Genomic DNA, 27,707 nt, shown 5'->3' with positions numbered 1-27,707 from the left:
ATTTTGTTTCGATTGAAAAGCCTTTTTTTTTGTGAAAAAAACAACAAAACAACAAGAACTGCACCCTGAGCCCAATGTCCCTCAAGCTTGGCATGCCAGGTGTTCACCTGGGTTTCCTGTCCCTACATCTAGCTCTGATTACTATAGTCTACACCAAGGGTTAGACTGACCTAACTATGGTGCTCAGGGTAGGAAATCTTTCACAGTCTTAAGCAACATAACTAGGTCAATTTAATTTTTAAGTACAGAACAGGCCTAATACTTCTTTGCTTACCTTCATGGTTAAGCACTGCTTTTACTCACTTAATCTTTATCACTTCTAATAATTTGGGGAAATATCACATATTACATCACCAGCAGACTTCCTCCACTGCTGCTGTTGGGAAATCTAATATATTATCTCTTGGGCATTTCTAGTTGTTAAGGGGGTTTTCATGTTTAGTGCACTACAACAGATTCAGCCTTGCATAATTCAAAACATCTTCACACCACCTAAGCCATGACCCGTGTAAAGACATTTGTTGCTTTTTTACTTTTATTTGTTTCCTCCTCTGGTTGATTTTTTTAACTGTCCTTTCACTCTCCTATTCAAATTATGGATAAATAGTAAACTGAGATCAACAGATTATATGCACAAAGCAAAACAGTGATAGCTTTAGGCACTAATTGTGCTAATACTTATGCAGATGTTTAAATTTACACACATGGGTAGTCCTATTAACTTCAGTCATGTGTGTAAAATGTATGTACGTGTCTGAAGAATCAAATTAGAATAATTAAATGCTGTACTTATTTTCAGGTGTTTTTTTCTGTATTTATCCATTTAAAAGATCCCTTAAAGAGGCAGTATTTGTCTACTAAATTATGTATTCAGTTATTATTATTTGTTTCTGGGAGTGCCCACTTTGTGTTAGACATTTTCCAGACATAAAAGAAGGCACAGCCACAAAGAGTTTTATGCAGCTAAATTGCCACCATGTTGACCGAACATCTAAAAGGCCCTGATTCTGGAAAAAGATCCATGGAAGTGGAGCGCTTACTTCATGAAGTACCAGTGCAGTAAATTTTGCAGGACTGCAGCCTAAAACGTGGATACGTACCTACAATTGCTTAAAGAATGCAAGCAGGACAGAGATATTATTTAGGGGAATACAGGTGTGTATAACTAGGCATTTCAGGGGAAATGAGAGGAAAGGAAAAAAGACAATTTAAGCTGAATATAAAGAAAAAACTCCCACCAGACCATGGAATAGTCTTCCAAGAGACAGGATGCCCCACTGAATGAGATATGAAAAGAAGTCTGGACAAAGCAGAAGAAAAATCTGCCTTAGAAAACAATCCTGGACTAGCAAGAGGGTAGGTTAGATGACCTAAAGTGTTCCCCCCCATACCTAATTTCCATTCTGTGATTCTCTAATTTTTATTGCTCAATTATTTTAAATGTGTGTCTCAGGATTTAGAATGTTCTCAAGGAAATCCTAAATCTGTCATTGCATAATCCTGCATTTGGAGGGAGATAGACCAGATGATCTCATAGATTTTTTCCTATATCTAACTTCTTTGATTCTATGGGTAAAATTCAGGAGTCTAATCTAGTGTAATTTATACTTTCTTCCTACCTAGTCAGAAATAAATTTCACTACTCTAGATTAATTTAGATTCACTTGGAAATGCACCCACTTATCCATATGAAACTTCTTGGGGCTGGAAGAAAAGAATGTAACATAGAATAACTATATGGTAAGTGCAGCCTGTAAAATAGATCACCTTGTCTTTCACACCCTTCTCTTAGTTTTCTTTTTAAACTCTTTATCTTATACCCTTGGGGGGATAAATTGCACACACTTAATTGAACTCAATAGGCTAAATTCAGTGGTCATATGTAATGAAGTGTCAGTTTTATGTTGATAAGTGGGTGAGAGTATGGGGAAGTCTGAATCTAAATTAGTATAATTTACACATTGACATGTTTGGAAGAAGGTATGAATTATATTTCTTAAGCCTCCCATTGATTCAGCTTTGAATTTGGTTTTATGCATGGTCCCATGTATCTATATTTTACACCATTATTAGCAGCATAGTACTGTGCTATTTGCAGGATACTTACGAGAAAATACTCTCTTATTTAAAAAGAGGTAAAGGCACAAATCAGGAAACTACAACTAAGCAGCATAATGGTAGTTGTGAGGAAAATGCTTAGAAACATTCTAAAACACTTGTGCAACACCTGGAAAAGCACAACAGCTACTCAGACAGGAGAGTTCATACTTAATTGAATAAGTTTTTTGAAAATATTTCTGCTATGACAGATAAGAGAAATTCAGTAGATTCCATAAACTAATTTACTCAATATGCATTTGACAAGGTTCATTGACAGTGATGAATGGCTAATATAAAGAGTGATAGGTGGAGGTTGATGTCCAGGGACATTCCACATCCTAGGGGACAGCACAAAAAGAAGATCTAACTATCTAAAGATTACCTGTAGGCAGTACAACAGGTGGTTTCTATTCCATTCTATTCAGTTTCTTATCCTACTCTCATCACTGAGCACACTAAGAATGCAAATACATTTCTGGACAAAGCTTCCTTAATAAAGTGGTCTGAGATATAGCCAGAGTCCTTTCTAGTCTAAAATACATGAAAAACAACAACCCCCACACACATCAGAGCTAAATGAAAGTCATTCCACCATTTCATAAGTAGCTACCATAATGAATATAGGGGAGGTATATATGTGATTCACATTTGTTCAATTCAATTATCACTTCTATCTTATCAAGCGATTAGACTGTAAGCCAGGATAGATAAAAATTAATGATTTCTTTTTATTTAAATCAGATTTTTTTTATAAAATTTTTTTGAGGAAAAAAAACTATCTAAAGATAGTTTTAATTAAGCTATCTTTGAGCTATAATGTATCTCATCGTGGAATAGGGATTATAAATTCTAATGCTATAGTATGAGACAATATACTCATGTAATGTTTAAGAAAAGTTTTGTAAATAGTTCCAATAGTTCATGGATTAGGGACCCAATCTTATGGGGTTCCAGGGCCTTCCGTATAGATTATTTCAGTTAATCTTTCCATCTACCCAATGGGACTCAGTGCTCAGTCTAGAAGATACCATCAGAGATGCTTAGCTTTGCAGTTCTCAAACTTTGGATTTGTGTCTCCAGAGTTAACATGCTTGTTAACAGCAAAAATGTTTTAAAATAAATGAATAATATATAGAGGTGAGAAATAACATACCTCAACCCTACTGTCCCTGCAAATTTGTGTATACAGTGTCAATCTCTTACCTCTCTCTAAAAGTGCAAAGTTTCAAAAAGTTCAATGAATAGAAGATGGTTGGGGGTGGAATAAATCTGGACAAAGAGAAGTAGTCTGGAGATAAATGTGAGAAGGGAGGGCCAGGCAATAGAAACAAAAGTGAAACTGTTTGAGCAGCATATTCCAGAAATCTTGAGGTCTCTCTGAGTGTAGCCTTCATTGATTTGAAATTTATCATACCATTCTCTCACTAGAAGGGAAAACCTATAATGACTGCAGGCCGTAAGAGAGACCCAGTTTGGGAATATTTTAATTAAGTTCTTCTAACTGTGGGTAAGACAGGCATGTGTGCAAAATGCAAACAGTGCAACAAAGAAATGCAAGGCCTGGTTGCCCAAATGAAACAACATCACGAGAAGTGTTCCTTCTCAGGGGGAAGCTGCACTGAAGATGATGAAAGAAAAATGTCTGAAACATCTTCAGGTTGGTAAACTTTTTTATTTCTTAAAGACTGCCTGTCTTCCTTCTGGACTATTCTTGAATTCTCATGTTTGAGCAAAAATGTAGTTGTTTCTCTACGGTACTATCATTTTAGATGCAGTTGTGATAAAAAAAATAGCTGAAATAGGCAGATCTTCCTTTTACAATTTCACCTTTAAAGTAGTACTGAGTGTCAGTGAGTGAAATGAGTAATACTAAATGAGCAGTATGGCAATAATAATTAAATAACTGCATTGACTTATTTTGTTTAGGAGAATCCATTCTCAACAGACAGGATTCTGAAGACTATCCCCCTTTGAGATCACCATCATTTTCTATAGTTTCAGAGTTATCTGCCAATGATAGTGTTTCAGTCACATCATGCATGTCAAATAGTCACAGTATATCACCTATAGCAAAAAGAAAAAAAAAATCTCCATCATCCAGAAACAACCATAGATAAGTTTGTGATAAGAACCAGCAGATTACAAAAAGAAGTAATTGATGAAAAAATGCCCGGTTTGTTTATGCAAACAACTCTCCTTTCTGTAAGATTGAGAAACCACACTTAATGAACATGGTTCAATCATTAAGACTAGGATACAGTCTACCCAACAGAGCAGATGTCACAGGCAACTTGCTGGATAAAGTGTATGAAAGAGCAATTGAGCAGTTTTGAAAAGGTCTAGAGGGTGAAATTGTTAACTTGAGTCTTGACGGGTGGAGCAATGTCCACAATGATCGTGTTGTATGTGTTTGTGTGACAACAGAAGAAGTGAATGTCTTCCTTACAGAAATAGTTGATACATTAGGAAATGCACACATAGCAGAATACTTACAAGAAGTAGCAGTAAAAGCTATAACAAACTATGAAAAAAAATTCAAATGTCTAGTACGCAGCTTGGTCACAGACAATGTTGCAAATGTATCCAAGATGAGAAGCAATTATTTAGAAGAGAGTGAAGACACTCCCAAGCTAACAACATACGGTTGCAGTGCTCACTTGATGCATCTCCTAGCCAAAGACTTCAGTGTTCCAGAAAAAAGGACGAATGTTGAAATTGCAAAATACTTCTGTAACAACCACTTTTCAGCAGCTGCTCTGAAAAAAGGGGGAGGAAACAAGCTAACTCTCACATAAGATGTGCGATGGATCTCAGTGGTGAACTGTTTTGAGCACTATAACAAGAACTGGCCTAATCTGATGACAGATTATGAACAAAATCGTGAAAAAATAGATGGCACTGTCACAGCCAAAGTTCTCAACATTGAGCTTAAGAGAAATGATGAACACGTGCTGAGTACCCTGAAGCCTATTTCTGTAGCCTTGAATAAAACGCAGGGAAATAACTGTTTTGTTATGGATGCTGTTGAAATTTGGAAGGAACTGAGTGAAATCTTAAAATAGAAATATGCAATGACAGAGTTAAATTACAAGCATTAAAAAAACGAATGGGACAAGGACTATCTCCAGCTCATTTTCTTGCAAATATTCTCAATACTCAGCAGGGCTACATGAGGAGGGTGGGGGGGCAAATGGGGCAATTTTCCCTGGGCCCAACAGGGGAATATAGTATTCTATAGTATTGCAACTTTTTTTTATGGAAGGGGCCCCCCAAATTGCTTTGCCCCAGGCCTCCGAATCCTCTGGGCGGCCCTGATACTTGGTACCAGGATCAAACCTTAACTGCTGAAGAAGAGGAGTTTGCTATGACATGGACATCCAGCAATCATTTCTCCATAATGCCAGCTATAATGATGTTTTAAACAAAGTCACTTGAGCACTTGAATTCAGACTGTTGAAGTGACAATCTCACTTTTAACAGCAGTAGATTCTTCTGCCAGTGTAGAAAGAATATTTTTTTCCTTTGGACTAATTCATTCCAAACTGAGAAATTGTTTGGGACCTGAAAAAGCAGGAAAGCTTGTTTTTCTTTTCCAGATTATGAACAAATAGGAAAATGAAGGTGAATACGACTGAGTTAGTTGCAGAAGCTACTATTTTAAGTTTCTCATGTTGACCTGGCTGACATAGCCAATTTAATTTTTGTTTTTTGTTTAATATTTCATTTAACTATTTTAGTTCAAAACAATTTTAACAAAAACCTGATTTTAAAAAAAGTTGAATGTTTAAATACATTAAAAAATTCATATGCTTGTTTTGTAAAAATATTGTAAGTTTGCTGTTGAAAAAAAATCCAAAATGCATAATGTTGTTGTTTTAGTTAAATAAAACAATTGAAATCTCTGTCCAGTGATGTTCTCCTCCTAATACAGCATGGAAAGGAAATCCTCCAAATATTAATGATTAACCTGTTGAATTGGAGATAGTTCACCTCCTAATGACTTCATAAATATCTGCTTCAATTACCTTTGGTATATGAAATAACCAAACAATCATTCATTTTCTGATATAGCTGTAAAACTAATCTGAAAAGTTTTCAAAATAAATCGCTTAAAATGTATAGTGTGTACCTTCTAAAAATGAAACCTACATCTATCTCTGAGTTGTGAAGAATATGTACTAAGGTTATAACAACAAATAAGAATGCACTTTTATGTAGAAATCCATGATTAAAACCAAGTCTTCCTACAAATCAAATCCATCCTGCTGTAAGCTCTTTGGGGCAGGGACTATATTGTCTCTGGGCTTCTCTACACAGGGCTGGGGGCATACCGAAAAGCTACCTTGAAATAGTTAAAGGTGTTATTTTAAAATGGATTAGTTAAACTATATTAATTCCTAATATGAACACCCTAATTCAGAATTAAAGTGGCCTTAATTTGGTTTAGTTTAATTCACTTCCAAAGTGAATTAAACTAAGCTGAATTAAGGCCATTTTAATTCTGAACAACAACATCCACCTATGGATATAATGCAGTTTAACTAATCCATTTTAAAATTACATCTTTAGTTAGTTCAGATTAATCTTCCAGGATATCTTCATGTAGACAAACTCTTTACATATTTGTGTAGATTTTAGCATGTTTTTGAACACTGTATAAATAATAAAACACCATCAGAACCACCACCATCACAAGGTAGATTTGTAGACTATGGAGGCACTGACAGTAACTTCATTATTAAGGCTTCCTTTGGATTTACACATACAGTAGGAATAAAATGTCTGTCTTTTTAAATTGTAAACTCTTCAGGGCATTGATTATCTCTTTTCTATATCTGAACAGCACCCAAATTTACTGGGGCAGGGCCTTTGGGCACTACCATAATATAAATAGTAGTAATGTGCCTCTATTTAAACAGTAAAGATTGAATTTAGTCTGTAAATTTGCCACAGTAACTCTTCAGAAGACTATTAACATTTCCATGTAGATGTAAAAGAAAAATATATATATTGTAGAGGAAAAGCTTTAACATTCTCCCTTTCAAAAATGGTTCTGACAGTCTCATTATTTTTTTCATTTTTGAGGACACCCATCTAATCCATCACAATCCAAAACTAACCAACTTTAACAATTTCCACTGAGTTTCAAAAATACAAGCTTTTCTTTTCCTAAGCATTTGAACAATCCCCTGCAGCGCAGGAAACTTGTTTTACCATCATTGTGCTTGTGCATGACAATCAAAGTTGAAATGACTGATCTAGTTTCACTCTGTATGTTTCATTGAAATTATATAAATCAAACACGATGCATGACTGGTGAAGACTAAATTTGATTTTAAACTTTTTTTTTTTTATAAAAACATAAGCTATTTCAAGTAATTCAGGTGAGAGATTTTCATTTTTCAATACAACTGAGTAGCTTGACAGTCCTTGACAAATCCTACCCTGGAGGTTTCACAATCCAGATACAGACAGACATTTTAGTCCTGTTTTAAGTGTAAATCTAAAGGTAACCTTAAAGTTGCTGTCAGTGCCTCCACAATATGCAAGTCTACCTTGTGATGGTGATGGATATGATGCTGTTTTATTATGTATAGTGTGCAAAAGCATGCCAAACACCAGTACTCTTAGAGGGTGACTTATCTCCAAGAGTCCTAGGGCAAAGGAAAGTAAAGAGACTTTACTGTCAAACAAACTAACTTCCTCCATTGAGCGTACTGATTGGGGATCCAGAGTTGCCTTGCCTCTGAATATTTAATGTATAATAAACGACCTACATGTAAGGAGCTAGCCAAAACTTACTGTTTGTACTCAACTCTATGACATAGTGACTACCGATCTATCTACATTTGGGAAAACAAATGAATTTCATGTAGACACATTTAAAGCAAAGATGTGCCCATTTATTTTTCTTTATATTGTATTTCATTATCTACTACTAATTCAAACAACCTAGTTAATTTATGCAGTGAATTAAAGAAATCACTGTTAAACCAGGCAAGGGAAGAGAACCAAAAAACAGAAAAAATATTTATAATTCACATTAAGCTATTATAGTCAGGGATTACATTCCTATTACATCTGCAATATGTGCCATGTTCAGCTCTTTGTTGCTGATGCAGTGCAGAGTACGAAATTTTTAGGGGATCAGGCAGAGGCTGCTAGAACAAAACAGAATTTTTTGGGTGTGTAAAATCTTCCCGCAATATCTGATCACTTTTACAAAGAGATGAAAAAAGATTTTAACAGCCATTAATGTTGCTGCTTCTGACTGTCAGTACATCCAAGAATATCTAGAACTCTTGGTCACACAGTTTGTTGTACATGTTAATAAATAAAGGATCTCTAGATTCCACATTTCACAGCCAAGACCACAGAGGACATGTAGTGGTAAGTGTTGATTAAATCTTTGCTACACAGCTTGAAGATATGCTGCCTAAAGTGCCTGGTTTTATAATCTAAGGAAGTATATTTAAATCTCTGTTATGTTAATAGTGAGTTGTGGAGCTAAACCACTTCATTTAAGACACTTAATTTGAATAGTAATGAAGATAAGACTTCTGGAAATCTATGCAGGAGATTCTGAGACAACCAAAAGAAAACAAACATAAGCAATTGATTATTGTTATTATTATTAAAGATTACATGCCTCCAGTCTTGCAAGTGGAGGCATTTCTCTCTGCAGAACTAATCAGCTTTAGTCCCAGCTTCAGCAAAGCGCTTAAGCTTCTGCTCTCATTCCTTCACAAAGCATCCTGCCACCTACTCTCCTACAGCCTATCTTTACCCACCTATTCACAGACAAAAGACACAAAAACTAACAGCAAAAATAAGTTTCACTGCATCATAACAAGAAGCCTGTCAAATAGTCAGCCAGGCCACTGGATAATCAAACTGCTGAAAAAGCACTTGAGGAAGACAAGGCAGTTGCAGAGAAATTAAATGAATTTTTTGCATTGGTCTTCACTGAAGAGAATGGGAGAAAGGTTCCCACACCTGCCCCAGACTGAGGTATCAATAGAAGTGGTTTTGGGAAAATATGATAAATTAAACAGTAATAAGGTCCAGATAGCAGTCACCCAAGAGTTCTGTAGGAATTCAGACATGAAATTTCAGAACTACTAATTGTGCTATTTAACCTATTGCTTAAATCAGCCTCTGTGCCAGATAACTGGAGGCTAGCTAATGTGACAGTGATTTTAGAAAAAGGGTTGGCAGCGATCCCAGCAATTACAAGCCAGTAGGCCTAACTTCAGTACCAGACAAATTGATTGAAACTATAGTAAAGAACAGAATTATCAGAAATGTAAGAGAACACAATATGTTGGGGAAGAGCCAGTGTGGGTTTCATAAAGGGAAGTCATGCCTCAACAATCTATTAGAATTCTTTGAATGAATCAACAAGCATATGGGTGAAGTTGAACCAGTTGATGTTATGTACTTGGATTTTCAGAAAGTCTTGGACAAGATCCCACACCAAAGGGCCTTAAGCAAAGTAAGCAGTCATGGGATAAGAGAGAAGGTCCTATCATGGATCAGTAAGTGGTTAAAAGATAGGAAACAGTGCTTAGGAAGAAACAGTCAGTTTTCACAATCAGGTGGCAAAGTTAGCAGATGATACACAAAGTAATTAAGAACAAAGGGATCTCACTAAACTGGGTGACTGGGCAACAAAATGATAGATGAAATTCAGTGTTGATAAGTGCAAAGTAAAGCATATTGGAAAAATCCCAACTATACATACAAAGTGAAGGGCTCTAAATTAGCTGGTATCACTCAAGAAAGAGATCTTGGAATCATCATGGATAGTTCTCTGACAACATCATTTCAGTGTGCAGCAGCAATTTAAAAAAAAGGACAAAAGCCACCTAACAGAATGTTAGGAACCATTAGAAAAGAGATAGATAATAAGAGAAAAAATATCACTATATCAAGCCTACAACTTGAATACTGCATGCAGTTCTGGTTGCCCCATTTCAGAAAAAAAGATATATTAGAATTGGAAAAGGTACAGAAAAGGGCAACAAAAATTATTAGCGATATGGAACAGCTTCCATATCAGGAGAAACTAAAAAGACTGAGAGTATTCAGCTTAGAAAAGAGATGACTAAGGGAGGATATGATAAGATCTATAAAATCATGACTGGTGTGGAGAAAGTAAATAAGGAAATGTTAGTTACCCTTTGCATAACACAAGACCCAGAGGGCAGCCAATGGAATTAATAGGCAGCAGATTTAAAACAAACAAAAGGAAGTACTTCTTCACCCAACACACAGTCAACCTGATGAACTTGTTGCCAGGGAGTGTTGCAAAGGCCAAAGGTATAACTAGTTAAAAAAAGACTTTAAAAAGTTCATGGAGAATAGGTCAAGATGATCAGGGACTTAACTCCACGCTCTGTGTGTCCCTAAATGTTTGATTGCCGGAAGCTGGACTGGATGACAGGAAATAAATCACTCAATAAATTGGCCTGTTCTGTTCATTCCCTCTGAAGCATCTGGCATTGTCCACTCTAGAAGACTGGATAATGACCTAGATGGACCATTGATCTGAGCCAGTATGGCCATTCTTATGTTCTTACCTACAAGCTCTATGCTACAGGGCTCCCTCAACCATCTCCCGCAGTGTGCAGCTGCCTTCTTCCTTCACCTTACAAGACCCTAAATCTTAATGACCACTCACGCCCCAGGCAACCCTCACAGTCTTTAAAAGTCTGTTGTGTATTTCCCTGAAATTACCATCAGATTACACAAGATCTGGTGCTTTCTCCATGAGATATACCACAGACTTCCTTCAGCATCAGTGTTCCCAAGCTCAGAAAGTCATGGTACTAGGGTCCCAGAGGAGAAGCCACCGGAACCTACACTTCCTAAGAGGAACCCACAAATTACAGAGATATATTGTGGATCCTCTGGTGGAGAAGTACATAGATGGAGGCTTATGGAGTTGGGAAGATTTCTAGGAAGGAACTGGAGGTCTGTGTTTAGGAAGAAGAGAGCCAGAAGCCTGGTTGAAGTGATGGAGTCTCCTTAGGCCAATGCATCCATATTTTTTTTTAAAGTTTCTATTTGGCTTGGGGAAAAGCTCAGATGTGAAAAGATTTATCTGTCCCTGTCTGAGTTTAAAGGGAAGGGGTAGGGCCTTTTATTACTCTTTCAAGGTAGTATTGCACTGATGGGACTCCCTTAGGATTCATATTCAGCCCTTTTTGGGCAGAAAGAGTGGTACAGAGTCCTGGAAGGAGAGGCTGTACGTTGGGGGGTAGCTCAGTGGTTTGAGCATTGACCTGTTAAACTCAGAGTTGTGAGTACAATCTTTGAGGGGGTCATTTAGGGATCTGGGGCAAAAATCTGTTTGATGATTGGTCCTGATTTAAGCAGGGGGTTGGACTAGTTGACCTTCTGAGGTCCCTTCCAACCCTGATATTCTATTCTATTAATTGGAATAGAAAGAAAGGTGCTGATTAGGGTTGCCACCTTCAAGGTACAAAAAACCCAAGACAGGGATGATTCTGAGCCCATAAAACTGGAGAGCTGGCGGTGTGCACCAAGCACCCTTAGAGATTTCCTGGGACAGTTACATCAGAAAAGGGATGATCTTGGGAAAATGTGGACAGTTGACAATCCTAGTGTTGGAGAATTCCTCTCTTAAAGGATTCCAGACAGCTGTGTATTTTTTTGTAAAAGAACAAGATGGATCATCATGAGTCCCATAAACTTTCAAAAATATCACAGGTACTAAAATACCAATGTTTTTACAGTTTGTTCTGTTTTTAAAAATGTATTTCACATACACTGCATTTATCTTAAATCCTCAGATGCAGTGCAAAATGTTACATTAAACAAACACTGTAAATAAGCAAATCAGGGTACCTTGACACAACACACGCTTAATGTCTAAATCTGCAGGCATCTCTGCAGTGCTCCCCATTTTGTCACTCATTTTAGTCTCCAAAGTCCCTAAGTTCCTTACAAATTTATGCCTAGCAAAGAAACAGGAAAGTAGAATCTGACAGAATAAAAGCTTTTCACCAACTTTTAGGGATTTAATGAAACCAAAATGATTTCAGGTTTCCCTTCCCATACTTTAGAACACATTTTCCCACATAAAAAAAAAAATTGGAAATTTCAGCTCATACTGAGTACTTAGAGGAAAACATTTTTAAAAGACAATATTTTATCTTTTGACATGATTACAGGATGGTGGGGGCAGCTACAATAAGCTCTCACTTGCAGTATATAACAACATTGAAAGAAAAAATATTGGAAAATGTGCCATAACTGTTTATTCTGTTTTATTCAATACATTTTTTTAAGAAACAGTCACAGGCAATATTTTTGACTTCTCTAAGTGTATCTTTATTTCATTTATACAGCTTACCTTTTTTTTTTTTTAACTTAAAATTATAATTGTCTTAAGCTTTGCAGCCACTTGTTTCCCAAAAGTAAATTCGTAGAGGGTATTATAATGACACATATAAAAAGGTTTTAATTTCCGAAAGCTCTTGCTAGAAAAAAATGTGTTTGAAGATCAAATGAAAGACAATATCTGAATAACACTAATCCCAAGGAAAATTCATGGCACCTACCAGGCACTGCAAATGTTTTATAAATGTTGTCTTCTGCAATGTCGACTGCAAACATCATAAGGACTTTTGTAAATATGTCTACCAACCTCTTTGTTTGAGTAGAAATATTGAACTTTCTCCTATTATGAATATAAACTAGAGAAGATTATTTTAGATTTAAAAAAATATTTGACTAATAACCTCTCTCTTCTGTCCTGGGATCAAGTTTCAAATTGCACATAGATTTTAAGCGTTTGAAAATCCTTTCTTTAACAGTACAAAGGGTTACAAAAATGCCTACATGGAACTTATTTGTAGGTAAACACATAATAAAGCTAAACTGGAAAACAAGGAATCACTTGAAACCTGATTCACAATATCTGAGTAAACTGAGAAGGCTCAGCTTGGAAAAGGTAGAATATTTGTTTCTTTGGGAGAGAAAGAATGCGACATCCTGTATGTCTGTAATTCTCTAGTGATAAAAATATCTTGATTTTAAAATGTATTAATGGGTAATAATTTTCAAACTATTTCAAATTAATTTGACCTGATTAATTCAAATTTCACTGTTTTAATTAAGTATAATCTTGACAAGCTGATATTTTAAAAGAATTTAAAACTAAATTAAACTAACAAACAAAAAGCAGGAAAAATACCTGGACACATAACACTTTAAAGTTTTCTGATGTACTATATTAAAATACATATGATCCTTCAAAGGGATACTGTTGTATTAAAATATCTGAAACAATTTTTGTCACCTATATTACAATTAATAGAGTAACTCATTTTATAATACAGTATCATTTTAATAATGAAAGAAGTTTAAAATCAAATTTACTTTAAACCTTTATAGCTTACTTTTATACTTACTTCAGTTTGGACAACAGTAATAAGCTATTCAGTTTCATTTGGGTTTATAATCAGTTTCTAATGAATTTCCCTTTCTGCTTGTTGTGAACAAGAGACATTCTATGGTATAGACTTGCAAACACATCATGGAAAAGTTTTAAGCCAGACAAAATGGTTTCATTTAATTTCTCCCCCACCTCCCATATTTCATGAGAACATTCAAACATTCTTTTCATTTATATATGTTCACAAGGGCATTAATAATAACATATGAAAAGCAGGGCTTGATTCACCATTGTGTTACTTGGGTTGGTACCGATGTAACTCTATTGATTGCAGCACAGTTTGAACAATGTAAACTGGAGTAACAACGGTGAATCTGGCCCAAGAGTGATTAGCTGCATCATCATCTACTTATTTATCTATTGATTGATTGTGTAAGCAATAGTGTGGTATAACAAGATGACAAATTTCTAATAAGAAGTTGCAAAATAGCAGCAGCATATTTTTTCTCAGGGGCTATTTTCAAACTCTGACCTTAACTGCTGATCAAGAGAGAAAAGAAGAACTATTTTTTCATAGTTCTTACCTACATTTAACATCATAGAAAATAAATTTACATTACATTTTCCTCATATGGCAACCGTTTTACTTTCTATCAGTATATTTAGTAATTTACAATCAAAACTGGCTACCATTTTGATTGCAATTTTCAAGTTATTACAAATTACTCTTGTCACATTCCTAAAGCTCAAAAATGTGCTACACATTCTTGTTTATAATAATAAATGTATAATTAAATAATCAAGTAATTAATTAGTAAATATAAAATCACTGCAAAAACACAGTACATTAAAAAGCTATGAGATAGAATTCTTGCCTTGATTCCAAGACTTCCAGTAGAGTTTGTTTAAAATGAAGGCCTGCGGAGGTGGGGAAGGGAGATAAAACAACAACAAAACAGCCCCAGAAATGTACTAAAGCACTGATTTTTCTCCAAGAACAATATGATCATTAAAATTATTAGATGAAAGCAGCCCTTTGAATAAGAAGGACAAGACATTTATTCAATTCGTATACTACGTGACACACAAATTCTTGTTTCTGTTTTCAACAAAGAATTTAGCAGCATCTGATATACTTTCTAGGAGCTGCCCTCAAACTGGACTCACCCTCAGTGATGCAGTGTACCTTCTTGAAGCAATGAAGGCCTACTGGAGTGTTCATTCTGGGCAGTTCACTGGGATTCTTCCTAAGCAAGCAAAGCTTTATTCTTTATTGGATGATATTTTGGATCTCTTTTAATCATGCTACAGAGGATATATGTTGAATCATCATATCTTCTGCCCTAACAACATCCCACCTCCTGGTCAGCACTGCCTACTTTCAGACAAGTGCTAACTGGCTGTAGGATTGATATTAGGGGAAGGTTACAGACATCTTGTGTTGCTACAACCTCTTGCCAGGCTAACTGATGTCACCAGGACTCTGACATCATCATCATCTATGTCAGCAGAAGCCAATAAGTGAGCCTGGCCCTTGATTTATGTTCAGAAATCTGTATCACAAGCTACAGTCATAGGAACTGCATAATAAAGCACGTGACAACTTTTGGCTTTTGGTTGAACTATTGGGTAGGATGCCTTTACAAACAGTCTGGCTCATGCTGTGAAACTAAAAGCTCTTACATTGTCCCACATTGTCTCTTGTACTGTTCCAGTTGAAGATTACATGCAGGGAATATATGTATATCAATATATTTCATAATATAAACTTTGATTATTTTGTTGCTTCTCTTTGATTTATTTATTTGCTTCAGCATTTGCTATAATAAAGTTTTGTGCTGGCTAGCCTGAAGTTGTCTGTATATGGAATTGTAATGGGGCATGATTCACAACCGTGGCGCCTCCTTCTGGCCATCCTGGGAATTAGCTCTTGGGCCTTCCAGTCCACCTTCAACCAGTGGTGTCACGCCCGCCATCACTGCTGTCTCCACTCCTTGGACCCGCGTCGTCTCCGGACCACGTCATCATCTGGCTGTGCCCCCATTCCAGTATCTCCCCATTTCTGGGAAACCGACAGTCCTTAGTCCTGCCACTTCCCTCAGTGGCCAACTGCAGTCCAAGGTCCTGCCCCTAGCCTCAGGGGCAAACTGCAGTCTGGATACTGGCCACTCTCCTCATTGGCAAGCGCGTTGCAAAGGGGGCGGGGAGATCCAGGCCCACCTGCTACTCTGGGTCCTGACTCAGGGAACCTATAGCCAGCAGCCACCTACTGCCCTCCTCCCTCCTGCTGCCTATTTTCCTTGGGCCACTTCCCCCATAGCTCTAGCACCCTCTCAGGCAGTAGTCAGCCAGCAGCTAACTTTCACAGTCTGCTGCCCATGCCCAGAACTGCTCTATGCATGGTGCTTCTTCAGGCAGCCAGACCTACTCCCTTGTCTTCCAGGGAGAGACTCTTGTCTGCTCTTTATATATGGCCCTTGCCGTCCCTGATTGGCTGCTCCAGCAAGCCTTCCCCTTATTGGTAGGCTCAATAAACCCTTTCCTGATTAGTGGATTCTGTGCAGCTTCACAGGTGCTGCTTTTAACCTCTTCTTCTCCCCGTATGGTGTCTATATCAATGGAATTGGCCATTAGGCATAATACCTCCACATTTCCCTGTATTATACCATTTTCCTCTCCTGCATTGACACCAATGATTTGCCTGTGTTGTTTCCACCAGCATGAAGTGGAGTGCATCAACACAGAATCTTTCCAAAGATATGGTCATTTCAGAAGCTAACTGGTCCCTTTTTTACATTAAAATGGTTGGACATCTAGCTCAGACTTTGGTCTTATAAATGACATAACATTCTCAGAGTAATGATTTTATGGTATGCTTTTTTCTTTAGAATATTACCCTTCCTTCATTGTGGATCCTATCTTGTGCTGCCTTTGGGATATGAATTTGTATGAATAAGGCTGACCCTCATTGTTTAATTGCCTTGGGACAAACAAGAAAATACCTCAGCAGGTGTAGGACAGTCAAGGGACCTTAGGAAAAAATACATTTAAGAGCCATGTTCTGAACCATTATAAATCAGCATAGCTCCCAAATCAGTGGAGCTTTGCCAGCTGGCTCTTGGAGTGCATTGTAAATGTAACAAACTCTAGTGTACGCTCACAGAACACATCAAAGAGGAGCAATTGGACATCATTAAGAAAGGCCTTACAACAAGGATTTAGAGGCAGATAGTCAGCTGCTGTAAATTGGCTTCGCTTCACTGACTGCAATCATGCTCTGACAAATAACGTGCTAAGGATCTGGCCCACAGTGTTTTAGTGGTAGTACCAGGCTCCAAGGGTCCTCCTGTATTAGGGAAAGGGCAAAATGAAAGGAGCTCCACTCCTGATCCTCTTCTAAGTGCCATGCACAGGGGACCCTCCTCCAAGAGAGTTCCTCTATATCTAACCTCCACACCTTATCCAGTAAAACTGCACTTATTCTGCTATTCAGGGAAATTCTGCTCCCATGGAAACAGGGACTGGATTTTGGTCTATGTTCAAATATTGATACCATCGAATCAATGGATCTATGGCAAAACTACCTTCACTTCATCATTTATATTTGAAGAACTATTGTGATTTTAGGTTAATAATTCAGACTCATTGCATGGTGGAATTAGAAGACTAGAATAATGATAGCATCAGGTGCTGTGTTTTTATGTCGTATCTTTGTAAAATCAACATTATTTATGTTGTATTGCATTTGATCTCATTCTCTACTAAATGCCATGCCAAAGCCCTGACACAATGAAAGATTTATGCCTCTATCCATTCACTTGCTCTCTGGAAGTTCTCAGACAGTGGCACAGGGGGGAGGTGAGGGATAGCTCAGTGGTTTGAGCATTAGCCTGCTAAACCCAGCATTATGAGCTCAATCCTTGAGGGGGCATAATTCGGGGCAAAAATCTGTCTGGGGATTGGTTCTGCTTTGAGCAGGGGGTTAGACTAGATAACTTCCAGAGGTCTCTTCCAACTCTGATATTCTATGATTCCATATTTCCTTGAGTATGTTCAATCCATAATGGAATTTGAACAGTGGCAGTAAATGACATGCATTAGGGATGAAGAAAAATAAATATGCAAAAAGCACAACAATGTTAACATGGAAGTAGTATTTCAGTTTTAAACCTCGTGAAGTCTAATGTTTGTGATATAAATCCTATATTACCATTTTCATTTACTGTATTAACAAGTCAGTTTTAGAAGTACTGTAGAGCAAATAGAATTATTACACTCTGAAGTTAAAATTAAAAGGAGAAAAGCATGGAGATTAAGATGTAGAATCTGCATGTAGATTACACAGAAGAATATATAATTTGTGAGCACTCTTTTGGCTATAAAGCATATACACACATACAATTGAAAAGGCAGCAATTACCACTGATGAGTGCATTTACCCACACTGCTTTTTCATAATTCTTTGCACTTTTTAGCTCATGTATCTTTTGGGTACCTTCCAGTGGGAAATTATTTTAAGGAACAATAAGAGTGAAGACTACCTCTTTTTTAAGGCTTTTTATGAGCTCTTGAGAAACTCTCATTTATTCTGGTAAGTGTTTCACATTTACTTTTACTCACTGAAAGCTTATTAATACCGGCATTGGAGGTACCAATTTCAGCATTTCTTATTCAAACCTCTCACTGAAATCAATGGGAGTTTTGCTTGAATAAGGAAGGCAGAAGCAGGTGCACAATTAAGCACACATGCTACTGTGGACTCAGTGGAATGGCTTGATTTTTCTAATTTATGGACAAGATACACTGAATTTAAACTCATAAGTCATTAAAATTTTAAAATCACAGTAACTAACCATTATAAAAATATACTCAAATGTAAAGATCTGTTTAACTTACTCTTCTCCAAGGCACATCCTGTTGTTGTCTCTCAGGATAGAGATCTAAAACAAAAATTGAAAAAGAACATTTTATATCACCACTGTTTAAATTAATTACTGCGTGTGAGATATTTTCTCTTTTTATTCAGAATCTTGTATGTGAAATAGCACTTGTTTTCTGCAACAGTCCTTTGAAAGAATACTTGTTTATAACCATTTCAAAGTCTTTATATAGAATTAGGTCAATTAATGACACCATCAGCAACAAAAATACACACACATCAAAAGGAAAAAAAAAGTGAAACTCCTATTAATGTTACTAGTAGTAGCAGATACAAATAGAAGATAAAATAGGCCCTTATTAGTTCACAATTTGTAGATGGTTGGAATTAAAATGATTATTTTTCTTCTCAAACCTATTCAAGAAGAGCTGAGAATTGTTACTGTAGATGAAATTCACAAGCACATTTTATTGTAAGAGTTTTGTGCTATAGCAGAGAAAAAAATTCCATACTACAATTTTCATAAACTAAGTAAATGTTCGATGCTATTTGTAGATTTGGAGTTCTACATTAAGTCCTAGGGGAGAAGGATTAATGGTCAGAATGCAAGTGAAAGAGTTCAAAATTCATGACAAATTGTGTTGCCATGTGTTACATTAATCATTATATGTATTCAATTTACGACATGACTGAATATGCAAAACATCACAGTGTAGTACACTTGGAGTACATATAAGAAATAATTCATATAAATCCTAGTGTCTCTGATACAGGAAGTAACATCATAACTGTCATAAACAAAGCGGATGGAAACAATGGATTAAAATCTTTTCAACCTGTGTTCACGATACAGGTAACTGTGAATTCAATCATTTTGGAAAAGACACCAGAAAGCCTGTAGCTGTGCTTTTATGAAAGCTTTACTTTTTTTAAATGTTGAAAAGCTGCAATTAGCCCTGCTCTTAAAACAAGTTATATACTTTGTCCAGTTATACCGAAAGGATAGGAGACACTAGATATGGATTTAATCAGGCCACAACTTTATTATTAGATGTCTGGCACTACCCTGCAGATAAAAGTGTACAGTGCTGGTAAACCCCATTTATTTTTTAATTACTGGGGGGTGAGGGGCGGGGAGGGCTTCAACCAGCTCCCCCTCTTTCTCCATCTGGGTCCCTCCAGCAAACCCATTGCTGGGACCTTACCATCCAGTCCCACTCATAGGAGGTGTAAGGTGGGTTATCTCCCTGCCTTTCCAACCATAGGAGGGTCAAACCCCACGAAAGCAGCAAAGAATCCTGTGGCACCTTATAGACTAACAGACGTTTTGTAGCATGAGCTTTCGTGGGTGAAATCCCTGATGATGCCACAGCACAACTGGCTGCTGAGCTCTGTGCCTTTATACTCACACACAACTATTTCAAATTTGATGACAATATATATCTCCAGATCGTGGACCGTATGGGACCCCATGGCCACAATCTGCAATATTTTTATGGTGACCTGGACACGTTCCTCAGCTATCGTCACTCCGCCTTTTCTACCTCGCACATTGTTGAATCATCATCATCTGACCCATGGGAAGGCTCTGGCAATTCCCCACGATTACAGCTTCCACCCCATCACTCACCCTGCGACCAATCTACCGGGAGTCCACTTCCTGCACCACGGTGCCATAAGTGATGTCCCTTACACACCCTATACGACAACCTAGCGACCGCCTATGCCTCCTTCAGCCTCCAGCTTCATTCGCCTCCACTATCATTGTCACAGCCAAGCATGAGCCACCGCTCTGCTCTAACCCCTCAGACGAGACACACTACAATCTCACAAGCTTTCAACATACAGTCCCACCGGGAAATAGAACAGTCACAGAGCGATGCTTACGAGCTCTACTGCCAAGACAACCAAGAGAAGGATCACAGGCCCTCCACTGGCCAATCACCATCAGTCCCAGCTCAACCCTTCAACGCAGTCATCAGATCTCACCTCCTGGACAAATGATCCACACTTTCACAGGCTTGGGTGGCAGCAGTTCTTCGCCAAGACATTGACAACCTGAAACTGTCACCAAACAGTCACGCACACACCCTATAGTCACTCGTAGTCAGACATCCATGCAAAACCCTCGTGCAGCTTGCCCACTATCTACCCAGCGCACCATCACGGACCTAACCGATCAGCACTGTCACTGGTTATTTCACTGCCGTGTCACCATGCTAATATATTGCCGCATATGTCGCATGCCCTCTGCTATGATTCCTCGGCCCATTGACAGTCTCTACGGAACAGGAGATGGCCAATCATTATTAAGATGGATATACAAAACCTTTGGAGAACACTTCAACCTCCTGGCCACACTATTAGCAGACCTTAGTGGCCATTCCTGCAGCAAAAACTCAGGATCAGACTTCAAAGCGACTGCTGGTTCGTTCTCTGCATTTGCACCTCGTAGATTAACAGACTGTGAATGGCTTGCACTCAAACCGAGTTTCTTCCTCCTTAGTTCACCCTAACTGCTAGAACAGGCCTATCCTCCCAGATTGAACTAATCTCGTTATCTCAGTTGCATTGCTATAATACTGCCCCTGGAAATTTCCACTACATGCATCTGACACAGTGGGTATTCACCCACGAAAGCTCATTCTCCAAAACGTCTGTTAGTCTATAAGGTGCCACAGGATTCTTTGCTGCTTTTACAGATCCAGACTAACACGGCTACGCCTATGATACTCAAACCCCTCGCTGTTCCATTTCTTTTTAAGCCTTTACCAGGCCATTTATCTGGTCACTGGATGCCTTCCCTATGGAGTGTCTGCACTGGACACCCGCCACAAGGAGGTACCAGCAATTAGCTTAGCTGCCTTCCCTCCCACCCCCAGCTCCTGCCTTGCCTGCTGCAAGGAGAAAGGGGTTTCCAACCCCAGAGCTTGCAACTTTAAAGCCTTTCGCCCTTAAGTTCCAAGGGGGTGAGTCAGTTCTGCAAAGCTGACCAGCAACACCTCTTTTGCAGCAGTTTCTGACTTTAAACTCCCTCACCATAAACCACTACTGTCTTCCTCCGGCAAGCCTGGACAACGGCCTCCCTGCTTTTAGTGCAGGACCATCATCCCCCTACATAAACACACTTCCTTAGGAATTTTACAGAGTTTTGGATTTGAAAAAAAAAAAAAAAGCTTTTGCAGTTCACCTTTAAGTACAGTGACTTGATTTTGTCACTTGTCATATTTGTCAAAATGTCTCAAGCTGGGTTTGCTGATCGATATCAGTCAGCATGGAGATATTCCATGAAGCCATGGAAAGAAGTACAGCATGTTCTGCATTAATTCTGGAACTATATTTGTAGAGGGAGAAGTATTTGAAATGAAAGATAATTCTAGCAACTTCTTCAAATTCCATTTTTTAACTCTGAATTCCTTTTAAGTTAGAAATCTGCAAGATCAGCTGAAGCACACCGAAGGATTTTTAAATCAAAGCACCTAAAACCCAGAGACCTAACAGTACAAATTGATGGAAGGGTGAGTTTTTCTCACATGGAAACTGCACACTTGTTACCACTTGAAAGCATGGCTTTCTCAAATCACTATAATATACTGTACAACACTTATCTTTGTCCTTAGGCAGACCATGCATCTGCCTAGAGTCACACAGGGATGAAGGAACCCACTCCTTCAATTTCCTTGAGACATGTCCACATCCTCTTTAAAGGCTGCTTTCCATAGAGCCCTTCCTTTTGTCCCTCCCATGGAGAGTTGGAAAGTCAGTGCCAAAGAGTTCATAGGATTCCTTCCACACTATCTATAATACAGATGTGTGTTCATGTGTTACAAGAAAAATGACACTGTGAAGAATTCAAAACTTTGAGAAACAAAATGACAATTTGTGTGAAATTTCAATAAAAACTTTCCATCGTTTAACACAGCCTTGCGTACAATCATTCTACTCACTTCAGTAGAGTTCTGTACAGTGAAACAAATCCAAATCCAATATGGTTTTATGGAGAGAGAGTGAAGAGAAAGGCAAATACATCTGCAGGTGCAACTTGCAAACACACAAACACACCTCTCTCATGAGAAAAGTTATGAAGTGAAAACCTGTGTTGCAGATGAAAGGCACTAGATAAGAGGTAAGCATTAACTATTAGTAGGAACCTTATTAAAAATCATTATGAATTTTTACATTTATTTTAAACCTACTATTGTATTTTTTAGAATTTCTATGCTATTTGGGTAATATTTTCAAAGGTACAAATAACAATTAGGTACCTAGTTTCAACTGACTTTCAATGAAAATTAGACATTTGTATCTTTCAAATCCTCTCCCTTAAAAACTAAGGGCATATTTTCCAAAAGCAACTGAGTCCTTTAGGATGCTAAGGCTTATTGTAAGTCAAAGGAATTTGGGCCCTTAAGTCACTTAGGCCCATATTTTTATAAATATTTAGGCATTGCTCCACTCAGTGTTGCAGTGCCTACATGATTTGGGAACATCTCATTTTCAGCAGTGACTTTCAAAGAGACTTGTGCTCCTTAGGCTCTGATCTCATTGAAAATCATTTTTCAAAATAAGATTTATGGTCCTAAATCATTTAACTGTCGCAACACTGAGCAGAACAATGCCTAAATACCTTTAAAAATCTGGGTCTTAGGCATATTTGAATTTTTTTACCCTAAGTTTAAATTTTTTAAATCCTCTTTTTCTCCCCTAAGAAAATACTAATGTTACTGAGCAAAATACTGAAGGTCTCAAAAGATCCAGGGCCAAATTTTGTCCCAACTGACATTGATGGGATTGCACAGGAATAAGAAAGTTCAGAATTTGACCACTATTAACTACATTAAGGTAAGAGGTCCCCCTGCTTCATAGTTTTAAGTCCCATATGTTTTTGGAGAATTTTCTGCATTATTTGATTTACTGAAGGCATATTGTGCACCGATTCCCAATTGCTGAAAAATCAGCGATGCAGTAACTGACTGAAATGTTCAAAAAAATGGAACAAACATTTTTTCGGAGAGATTGTGTGCAGGAGAAATAGAAAGTTTTCCCTGATTTTGTTAGGGTTTAAAATGCATTTTAAAAAATATCTCCCACGAGCTGCAGATTTCTGTGTTGAGTTTTAGTTTACTGGCCACCTTGTTCTATTTATGAGCTAGGCACCTAGTTGCTTTTACAAATCCCACTATGTGCCTATCTGCATTTTTAGATACCAAAATACCTTTGAAAATCTCCATTCCACAGTTCAGATTTGAAGAAGTGGTGGAATGGCTGGACAAATGTTTGTAAAATCAGTAGTTATCATGGGATTTTTATAGTAGAAACAGTGTAAGAGATATCTTCATCAAAACATTCTTCCCATGGAACTGGGGCTGGTGGGAGACTTCATAGATTCCAAGGTCAAAAGGACCATTGTGATCACTTTGTCTGGACTTCATAGAACTTCCCCAAAATAATTTCTAGAACAGATCTTTTAGGAAAAAAAACCAAACAATCTAGATTTAAAAATTGTCAGCGATGGAGAATCCACCATAACCTGTGGTAAATTGTTCCAATCGCTAACTACTCTCATAGTTAAAAATTAATGACTTGTTTCCATTTTGAATGTGTCTAGCTTCAATTTCCAGCCACTGGATTTTGTTATATCTTTTTTCTGCCAGACTGAAGAGTCCCTGATTAAATATTTGTTCCCCATATAGATACTTCTAGACTGTAATCAAGTCACCCCTTAACATGCTCTTTGTTAAACAAAATAAACCGAGCTCCTTCAGTCTATCACTATAAGGCATTTTCTAATCCTTTAGTCATTCTTACAGTTCTTCTCTGAACTCTCTCCAATTTATCAACATCCTTCCTGATTTTGGGGCACCAGAGCTGGACACAGCATTCCAGCAGTGGTCAAACCAGTGCCAAATATAAAGGTAAAATAACATCTCTACTCCAAACCAAAAGTCCCTTCTTTATGAATCCCAGGACAGCATTAGCACTTTCAGTCACAGCATCACCCCGGAAGCTCAAGTTCAGTTGATTCTCCACCATGACCTCAAATCTTGTTTAGAGTCACTGCTTCCCAGGATAGAGTCCCCAACATTCTTTGTTCCTAAACGTACACATTTATTTTTATCCATATTAAAATCCATATTGTTCATTTATACCAGTTTACGAAGTGATCCAGATCACTCTGAATCAGTGACCTTTCCTCTTCATTATTTACCTACCTCAATTTTTGTGACATCATATGTGGTCTGTGGTACTGCATCTACAGATGATGGGGGCAAGAATGTGTTTCCATAGACTGAAGGCCACTGGGCAAAAGTGAGTTGTATTTATAGTGACCAGATGTCCCAATTTTATAGGGACAGTCCTGATTTTTGGGTCTTTTTCTTATATAGGCTCCTATTACCCTCCACTTCCATCCCAATTTGTCACAGTCGCTGTCTGATCACCCTAGTTGTATATACAGAATGTAATTTCTTAATAAAATTGAAGCTGGGGGTCTTCAGATCAGACCTGAGTATTGTGCACTTATATGAGCAAGCTGAGAGGTGTTACTCAATAGTATGAAATATTTACTGTCTAAATCAAATGTTAATGAAATGGACTAAAAAACGATCAGAATTAAACCTCTCTTGAAAATACATCAATTACTATCAAAAGGCTTAAAGTATTTAACCTTTAAAGCAAGATTGTTTGCCTGGTATTGATTTATTAGGTATTACAAGCTAAGAAAACATGCTGTGTTTCAGTTTGTTGATTGCCTTCAAGGATCATCTTCTTTACAAAGGCCAGCCAGCTAGGGAATACTTAATTCCTCAGAACAGCTTGTCAATTAAAGGCAAATATACACAGTGAAAAAGCAGGGGGGCTCAGGGTGGGAGGAGTTAACTAGAGAGTTATTTTGAATATCAATATCTTTCTAAGAGCTGAGATTGAAATGGCACCAGCCGAATAACTAAGGCAACACATTACAAACACTTGCATAATGAACATTAATAGAGGAAGCAAGGAAAGGTAATCTTCTCAATGCTGTATGTCCCTATGCCCATTTAGTCATATTCTAGAAAAAACTAAGAAATATTAAATCAAACACTGTCCTGAGATACACACCAAAATTCCCACTGATGTCAACATGAACTCAAAACTGTAAACTGACTTCACTGGGAATTAAGTTTCTGCATTATATCCAAAAGCAGAAGTTGTTCTTTTAAATATAACCTAGCTTAGAGGAGAATTAGAACTCAAACTAGTCACTTCCATGCACAGTGCATTACACTTTCATAAATATCTACTCACTGAGATAGACTGCTAAGTCAAAAGCAACTGACTAGATATGTGGTAATATACACAACAAATTATTTTCATACTGATTCTTTAACCGTGTATTATTGAATACAATACATCCACTTCCCCAAATATTTAATATTCAGTCAAAATGTTATATAGTCTTTTTACATAAAGGATGTTAGAACAAAATCAGGCAATGGCTGATGGACGTGTTAGGAAAGCCTGAATAAAGCAGAAATTGGTTTCCTCCATTTTTCACCTTTGCTAAAATAGTTCCAACTAGTAAAAATAATATATAAGGCAAGTGGATAAACAAAGAGCAAGTCACAGAAGATTCTTCTGGTAGTAGCAATCACTCACTACAGACACTCATTTGGGAATTGAAGGGGCAGCTATATAGTCATTTTATCATGACATAAATCAGTAATCAAAGGTAACATTCTGTATACCTAAAAGTGCTTTCCCACTGTGTTTCTTGTGACTTTAAATATGGAGGCAAGGTGTTTTAATTCATGTTTCCCACCCCAGCAACTCTTGACAGAAACTAGTTATCCAACTGCACCCCATTCCAATATTTGCCATTATATACAGGAACAACGGAGAAGTATATTCGCTTGAGATATTGGTTAAATTTAACAATTTGAACAATGTTTTGATTTTAAAATATCAACTTCCAAGTGCAGGTTTCAAAGTTAACAGCTCAGAAATGAATGGTGGCTATTGTTTCAAGCTGTCTTCAGATTTGAACACATATCGCTATGTCGGTTTACTCTTGTTTCTGAAGATTACCTTCACAATCATAGGCTAGAAACCATTTTTGTTAATAAAAAATTAGATTGTGCAACACAATCAGGCAGCAAATAAATAACTGTGCAGCTACATTATCATGCCTACACCAGGCTTTTTATATGTTTGCATGTATGTGATAATAAAAGTGAGTTCATAGTCACAGCTTCTGAACTTGTAAACACAATAATTCTTTAAAAATAAACAATCCTACTTTACTGTACTCCTAATAACTCTTCTTAATTTTATGCCTCTGTCAAGAGTGCTGCAAGCTACCGTTGTAACCAGTGAGATCAGCTATGTTAACTTGCAGTGACAGTAGTGTTGGAATTATGCCTGAGCTGACTCCTATTAGCTCATAAAAGAGCATCAGTACCTCCCAGGATGATGGGGTCAGAATACATGTAAGTGGTCTGTATTAGTTCTGGCAGCTGATTCTACCTCTGAGTGATAAATGGTAAAGGCACAATATTATCACCCTGAAATACTGACATTAACATGTCATCCCACTGTACCATCAATAGATTACGTGGATGGTAAGGTAGTGTTTGTCTGTTGTTCCTTTTAAATTTCTCCTAGAGATAATCTTGTCTGTGCAAGTCTTGCAACGCACAGAATTAACACGGGCACATCTCTGCTGATAACATAGTTATCTCTATGAATTCACTTGAGGGCATTTTTCCCTATGAGTTTCATTTTGTGTTTGTCCTTTACGTGAACTTACTGCAGTGTTCTTGCAAAGAGCACACATAACAGTAGCGCTGTTTAGCAACTAACCACATTTAAGTTCCTTATTCCATTTTTTTTACTTTCCACTATTGCAAATTCATTGTTTATCTTTGTTACTGTTCCTAAGCTAACTGCACCTCCGACACCTTTCTGTCTCTCCCTCTCTGGCCTCAAGCCATTACCTCTCTCTGTCTCTGGGGGTGGAATCACATGATTTTCCCACTCTCGGACTGGGTTTTGCACTGAGGTCCTCTGGTATGAACCACAGTTACGTCATGAGGCCCAAATTAGGGTCAATACCAGCAGTTCAGTTCCTTCCAGGAGATATGACCAATGGTATAGTGTAACCAGACATCTTAAAGCAAAGTATTGTTTATTTAGAACCAAGGCATTTCAGAGAAAAAGATCTTAAAACCATATAGGGTTTATATGCATCTTTCTCTTCACTAAAGATTACTTTCCCCTGGAAATCTCAGGAGGCCACAGGTGCTTCAAACTTTCCTGTAGGAC

At 37.5% G+C, this 27,707-nt stretch overlaps 1 protein-coding gene across 34 annotated transcripts in view; it reads right to left on the bottom strand.

The window, feature by feature from the left end:
• PTPRD (protein tyrosine phosphatase receptor type D) overlaps nt 1-27,707 on the bottom strand; it is a 1,348,190-nt gene that overhangs the window by 1,128,705 nt on the left and 191,778 nt on the right. For all 34 annotated transcript variants that reach the window (XM_075067326.1, XM_075067339.1, XM_075067332.1 and 31 more), the window contains exon 3: nt 18,422-18,465. The gene's annotated coding sequence lies outside the window, so the exon portion shown is untranslated. The remainder of the gene's footprint in view (nt 1-18,421; nt 18,466-27,707) is intronic.

Source organism: Chelonoidis abingdonii, chromosome 6 (assembly GCF_003597395.2).
Source record: "Chelonoidis abingdonii isolate Lonesome George chromosome 6, CheloAbing_2.0, whole genome shotgun sequence".
Lineage (NCBI taxonomy): Eukaryota > Metazoa > Chordata > Testudines > Testudinidae > Chelonoidis > Chelonoidis abingdonii.
Note: the sequence above shows the minus strand (reverse complement) of the source record. Positions and strands in the feature narration are given on the sequence as shown.